Source organism: Cricetulus griseus, chromosome 5 (genome assembly GCF_003668045.3).
Source record: "Cricetulus griseus strain 17A/GY chromosome 5, alternate assembly CriGri-PICRH-1.0, whole genome shotgun sequence".
Lineage (NCBI taxonomy): Eukaryota > Metazoa > Chordata > Mammalia > Rodentia > Cricetidae > Cricetulus > Cricetulus griseus.
Genome location: NC_048598.1, coordinates 12,053,060 through 12,059,059, shown reverse-complemented (window position 1 = coordinate 12,059,059; position 6,000 = coordinate 12,053,060).

Sequence of the window (6,000 nt, the reverse complement as noted above, 5' to 3'; positions counted from 1 at the left end):
ATAACCGTGGGGGCGATGTCTCTCATATGCACAGATTTCATTGTCAAAGGGACAGAAAGTGTGCAAGAGTGAGTGGGTGTGGGGTTAAGAATATAATTCTCTCTCACCAGCACTTCCTGAAGGCCTGTCCTTACTCCTTTCCCTTCATGCTAACGAGCTCATCATGCATGCACTGGAGTCACTATGAGCTCATTTTCCCCTCCACCAGTGAAGAAGGCCCTTGATTTTGCTTACTTTCCATTTGTCTTAGTGTTGGTTAATTAAAATGTGATTACTATTATGCCAAGAGATATTTTGGTATTGCCAGCACTTAAATTAAAAAAAAAGTATAAGACAAAATGTAAAAACCATTAAAAGAAATGGAAAGTGAAATAAGTGAAGTCTATAAGAAAGTTTGTATTATATATAATCAATATGAGAGACAGGCTCTTGCTATTGTGCCCAGACTGGTTCAAAACTCCTGGACTCAAGTAATCCTCCTGCCTCAGCCTCTCAAATAATTGGCACAGTAGGTGATCGTCACCATGCCCAGCTTGAATACAATTTCTACAGGCATTTTTTATGACCTTTTTTGTTTTATTTTCTTGGTGAGTTAAATATGAAATATCATTTATCTTATTGCTATTTTTTAAAAAATTCTGTAATGTTTTTATTGTGGAACTGGATTTCTTAACAAGTGATAAGGTATATGCCTTACAAAAAAATACCCATTTAATTGGAATTTTAAAATTCAACCTAATAATCTGTCTTATAACTGGTGTGGTTTTTTTGTTTGCTTGTTTGTTTTTGTTTTTTATTCCAAGACAGGGTTTCTCTGTATTGTTTTGGAGGCTGTCCTGGAACTCGCTCTGTAGACCAGGCTGACCTCGAACTCACAGAGATCTGCCTGCCTCTGCCTCCTGAGTGCTGGGATTAAAGGTATACACCACCACTACCTGACTTTTTTTGACAGTGTTGACAGATTTTTCTGTCCCGCCCAGTCCTGCAGCCAAATAAACACACAGAGGCTTATATTAATTATAAACTGTTGGGCCTATTGCTCAGGCTTATTACTAAAAAACTCTTAATTCTTACCTATGTCTAGCCACAAAGCTTGATACCTTTGCTCAGTACAACATTCTCATCTTGCTTCCTCTGCATCTGGCTGGCAACTGCGTCTCAGCCTTTCCTCTCCTCAAAATTCTCCCACTTCCTGGCTACTGGGCAATCATCATTTTATCAAACCGATATGAGTGACAAATCTTTACAGTGAAGGAGAACATTATCCCACATCAAGTCAGTGTCTCAAGTAGCCAAGGGTTAATGCTTAACTCAAACTTGCTGTGTAGCCAAGGATGGCCTTGAAGTCTTGATGCTCCTCCCTTCACCTCTCAAATGTTGGGGTTACAAGTGTGTACAACCACATCAGATGTTAAAAAACAATATCCTTTTATCCTTTTGTCTGCCTGTTAACATTGGTAATTTCTTCTTTTCCTTATTATGGTTTTAGCTGTAGTATTTTGTTGGCTACCATAATTTCTGACATATATACCCCTTTTGTTTCCTTCCAAATCCTACTTCCAGGCTTAGTTGGTTTTGATTTTGGATTGCTTTTAAGCATGAAAAAAAACCCATACATACATACATATCAGTTTTATTATTACTAAATGATGATTAATGGTGAATGTGTTTCATATTTAGATATCTTGCTATCTAATACCAATTTACTCACTTTTAGCTTTTATATTTTGTAAATTTAATTCTTAAAAATTTTCATCCTTTGTAATTTTTCAGTGAGTATTTTTGTAGAAAAATTTCTAAGTTGTTATTTGGAAGAATTTGCTCCCCCCCCCCATTTGTTAATTCCTCTCTGTTAAGATCTGGTGCGTTTACTGGTGCCATGGCGTTGCCTTTTCCAGCCTGTTGCATGGTTGGACTTGTACAGCATGCTGCTCTTTCAGACTGCCTCTTCTTTCGAGTGTATGTTCTTTGAAGCTGTACCTCCTTTTAACTACTGCTTTGGCTATTTGTGTAAACTGTTGGCTTTCACACACATACGCCACAAACACACACAAACCACATACTCACACCATACACATACATATAAACATACATACATACATACTCACACATCCTCCCCCTCCCCCCACACCTGGGCCTCTGAACCATGGGAGGCTAGAATCCTGAACAGGGTGTGACTGTCTAGATGCTTTGCTTTATATTATAATATCATCAGCACCAGCATAAGTGGTCCCTAGTGGAGGAAATGACATTGACAATGTGTGAGAATAATGGCAGCTACTCCTTACGGAAGCTTAGCATGGGTCAGGTTCTGGGCTGAATGTTTTGTATATACACACTCCTATAATTGTCCTGGGAGGTGACAATATTTATGCCAAACCTATGTGACTCCAGGTCATCATAGCATGCACTACAGCTCAGAACTCCTAGACTTAATTAATCCTCCTGTCCCCACCTTGAGGAACTGTATGTGTAGCCTAGGCTGGCCTAAGCCTCATTCTTTTTAGCTAGTTCATTACTGGCATCCCACCAAGGCTGACTCCTTTAATCCTCACAGTAACACCAAATCTAAGAGTTTTCCCGATTACAGATGATGAAACCAAGGCTCCTAGTAATCAAAGTGTCTAATGACGCATTCCCATGAAGTAGCAGAGGTGGCATCTGTCACAGTTTTGTGTGACACTCAACCCATGATTTTAGCCACTCCATATATTTCTTTGCAAGAATGAAGTTCTTAGACACCAAAAGGACTTCATTTCAGGGGAGAAGTTTGGCAGATGGGCTCAAGCCATGTGTAAACAAACTAATTTGGGAGCTGGAGAATTAGCTCAATGGTAGAACATTTACCAAGCAGGTATGAAGTTCTGTTTCAATACCAGAAATAAATAAGGTAGAGAGAAAAAAAGACTACTTTTCTGCTCTGTGTGGAAATGTTTGCTCATGGAGAATCATCTGGTCTTTGATACCTTTTTAAAATTTTTTTTTGAGATAATGTAATTACGTCATTTCCTCCTTCCCTTTCCTTCCTCCAAATCCTCCAATATACTTCTCCTAGCTCTCTTTCAAGTTCAGGCCTCTTCTTTCCTTAATTGTTGTTACATACATTATATATATTCCTAAAGACATAAATGCAATCTGTTCAGTCTTATGCGTTTTCAGGGCTGACCCATTAGTATTCGACAACCAATTGGTGTGTTCTTCCGTGGGGAGACTATCTCTTTCTCTCAGCGTTCCTTGTTTGCCTGGAGTTCTTTGTTTCCGTAGTTGAGGCTTTGGGGGCTTTTGCTGCCCACTTTATTGAGTGTGTCTTTTGTTATTGTCCATGTTCGGCTCTTGTTTAGGCAGTCACAATGATCTCTGATCTCTTCAACAAATCTGCTTCTGTCCTACACGTCTTGGTGTCCAAGAACTAATATACTAAATAGGCCAGGTTTTCCAGCCTGTTGAAAATTCTCTTCTGGCTACTGACCTGCGCATTCTCTTCCCTTGAAGACGTATTCTCAGACTTACTTAAATTCATAGTTAGGTATCTGGCATTATCTGAAAGGAGCCATTTAACTTACCAGTGTCCACCAAGACTGGCAAACACATTTCACCATCTTTAGGCTCAACCAGTTTTGGGTTCACAGGTCTGACTTCCCACCAGCCCATCTTCATCTCCCGTTCACAGGAGATATCGTCTCTCTAAACCCAAACACATTCATCCCCAGAGGTGATGGTGCTAACCTGGCCAATGCTACCACAAGGCCTCTGCTCCTGTCAATCTTTCGGCTGGGAGGAACCAGGCTGTCACTTGGGTCAGCAGGTTCTGCCAGTTAACCTGAGTCCAGGAAGGTGTTTCTTCATAGTTGCATGTGATTATGTGTCCTTGTTGGGACATTTAGATCCACACAATGTATTTGGGCCATCTTAGGACATAGTGATTCATGGCCTTTTTAATGGTGACATAAGACTTTTGATAGCCTTGAATATAGGAGAAGAAATCTGCCAGTTTGTGAATGTTAGTGAACAATTGTGGCCATGTAACAAACCAGTAAGCTGACCATAAGAAACCTCTCCCAGTTCTTATCATTTTCGAAATAAAACGGTAAGAGCCTTTTGAGTGATGGGCACTGGATGCATCTTCATAACACATTTGGAGCCTTACAGCCTTGAGGATGCTAACAAAGTCCCACTCTTGGTTAGTATTTGTATCTGCTGCTACTGCTGCTGCCCCCGCAGTGGATGGGGCTCCTTAGGGTGTCTCCCAGCAATAGAGGGCACTATAGCTTAGGTTTGGGAGCAGAAGCTGGCACTTCAGGCCAAGATGGGGTAATTGGAACTAGAGCTGCCTTCTTGCTGTAAGCAATCAGAAAACTGGACAAACTGGATGAGGGAACTGCTTCCTGGAATTTGGCAAAACCCTGTATGGGACTGGAACGCTTTAGGAAGGAGGCTGACGGAATGAGAATGCTCTTACCTGGGAACAGTTCCTAGACTAGGGAGAGTCCTGAAGGAGCACAGGAGAGGGACCCTCCTGAGCTGAGAAAGCAGACTTTGGAGCTGTGGACTGGGCTTCAGTCCGTGGTGACATTTTTCAAGGAATGGAAAGTGATTATTACAATATCTGGAAACCAATGGGGCAGGATGGAAAGAGACCACCTTAACTAAATGGGAGAAAGGCAGCTGTCTATTTCATGAACTAAAAATTTTGGAAAGACGAAACAAGATATCTGAAATCCAAAAGGGTTTTGAGTTGCAGAGTTTTGAAAATCCTGAGAATGTTTAAATATGCACAATGACACATCTTGGATATGGGATCCAAGTCTACCTTTTATGAAATGCATTATGTTTCATAAACATCTCATACGCGAAGCCTGAAGGTTATTTTTATATTTTTAGTTCACTTATGGTTATAAGAGGTCAGGTGTGGGATTCTCTACTGGTAAGTCAGTCAGATTTTAGATTTTCAACTTGTATGAAGAAAATGAAAAGACAAAACACCTAATGCAGAGCTGGACAAGAACCCCTGAGCAAATTGGGAGCACAGGGGTGGGGGGGGGAGAGGAGGGAGGTAGGAAGGGGAGAGAAGGAGAAGGGGAGGGAGTAGAGAACAGGAGGGATCAGGAGGACTGAGACGGGAGGAATAGAGGAGGGCAAGAAAGGAGGTGCCTTGATAGAGGGAGACAGTACAGGTTTGGAGAGAGGTCTGGCACTAGAGAAATGTTCGGGGATCCACAGGAATGATCCCAACTAAGAATCTAGGCAGTGGTGGAGAGGCTGCCTTCGATGCCCTTCCCCTATAAGGAGATAGATGACCATCTTGGTTGCCATTCCTAGAGCCTTCATCAGTAGCTGACTGGAGCAGAAGCAGACACCCACAGCTAAACACTGAGCCATACCCCTGGAATCCAGTTGTGGAGAGGGAGGAGGGATAAGCAAAGAAGCCAAGACCATGCTGGAGAAACCCGCAGAAACAGTTGACCTGACCTAGTGAGAGCATGGAGACCCCAGTTGTAAAGCTGGGGAAACCAGCATTGGACTGAACCAAGCCTTTTGAATGTGAGTGCAAGCTGGGAGGCCTGGGCAGTCAATGGGACCTCTAACAGTGGAGCCAGTGTTTATTCCTAGTGCATAAATGGACTTTGGGAGCCCATTCCCTATGGTGGGATACTATTGCAGCCTAGATACATGAAAGAGAGCCTAGGCCCTCCCCCAAATGATGTGACGGACTTTGATGGCCCCCCATGGAGGGCCTCACTATCCTTGGAGAGTGGGAGGGGGTGGGTGGCGGGGTCGATGGGAAGCATGGGGGGATGGGAGGATTGATATGTAAAATAAGATTGTTTCTAAAATAAAAAAGAAATAAAAAGTTTCTCAATATATATGTGCACCAAAAGGACATTTTCCCAAACTATGTTTAAAAGTTTTATAACTCATCAATCAGGCACAGAATTCAAAGGTGGATTGAATATTTCAAGAAAGGAGACATGAATGGCCAGTAAGTACAAAGTACAAAGA